The following is a 1,476-nucleotide window of genomic DNA, read 5'->3' as shown; positions in this document are numbered from 1 at the left end:
TTAAGTTTGTTGTATAACACTGTTATTTGTGTAGGAATGTATTTTACAGCATTGATTTTGACATTTTCAATTCTTATAGGAATATATATATTTTTTTTGGTGTGGTTTTGGTTCTTTGTACAGATCACGTTGTTTGACCTTAACTCTTACGGACTGGGGGTTCCCACTTCTGCGTTTTTAAAATAAATGTTATTGACCTTGAATGTCACCTTAGGATGGGTCCTTGTGTTTTTACTGTTTAGGTTGACGAATGCCCTACTTCCTCAGCTTCTGGAAGTTTAAATTTCCGGTTGACTTACGTTGAGATGATGGAGACCTGTTTCTTGACCCTAGACTATCTCGAGCGAAATGACTATCTTGTCCGCTATGACCTTTTTTCACTTCTAATGGGAGGTGTACTATTCGATCGAGTTGCGCGATAAGGGGACGTTGCTTTTTGAAATGGTGTTGGTCTAATGACACTCAAAATTTCCTGAATTGCTGATTTACATGTAGTCTGTTTGTTTTCTTCTTCTATTCTTTGAACTTTTAACTCTAAACTTGTCAAAGATAGTTTTGTTTTGTTGTGCGTTGTAAAGTGCTCAAATTTCTGGGGTGTTTTTTTCCATCATCACACTCACTTGCAGAGTTTTCAAAAAACAATTTTTTTATTTCATTTCTTTTATTTCCTAAGATTATCACCTGCATATTGTGTTTATATCTCTCAACTGATTCGATACGCAAGAGCTTGTTCTGCGTATAGTAAGTTTTTAAATCGAGGCAAGCTACTGACAAACAGGTTGATGGTACAGGGGTTTCAACGGTCTCGATTGAAGTCAGCATTTCGCAAACTCCATGGTCGTTATAACGACCTAGTTCGTCAATACAGCCTATCATTGGGTCAAATGCTGTCTGACGTGTTTCATACCGAATGTTAGGCCGTTCTTGGCACACTGATTTTGAATACGGATAACTCCATGTACCTGATCAGGATATAGGGCTCACGGCGGGTGTGACCGGTCGACAGGGGATGCTTACTCCTCCTAGGTAACTGATCCCACCTCTGGTGTGTCCAGGGGTCCGTGTTTGCCCAACTATCTATTTTGTATTGCTTATAAGAAGTATTGAGGTTGATCACTGTTCGTTATCTTCACCTTTATAGGAGTTATGAGATTGCTCACTGTTCATTATCTTCACCTCTATAGGAGTTATGAGATTGCTCACTGTTCATTATCTTCACCTCTATAGGAGTTATGAGATTGATCACTGTTCGTTATCTTCACCTTTATAGGAGTTATGAGATTGCTCACTGTTCGTTATCTTCACCTCTATAGGAGTTATGAGATTGATCACTGTTCGTTATCTTCACCTTTATAGGAGTTATGAGGTTGATCACTGTTCGTTATCTTTACCTTTCGCGATTACTGCTCTTTTTAGGAATTACGTTGTCTCATCTAGAGTTGATGGATTTTTATCCAATACAGTTATAGCTGCCTG

This window comes from Ostrea edulis, chromosome 3, assembly GCF_947568905.1.
Source record: "Ostrea edulis chromosome 3, xbOstEdul1.1, whole genome shotgun sequence".
Lineage (NCBI taxonomy): Eukaryota > Metazoa > Mollusca > Bivalvia > Ostreida > Ostreidae > Ostrea > Ostrea edulis.
Note: the sequence above shows the minus strand (reverse complement) of the source record.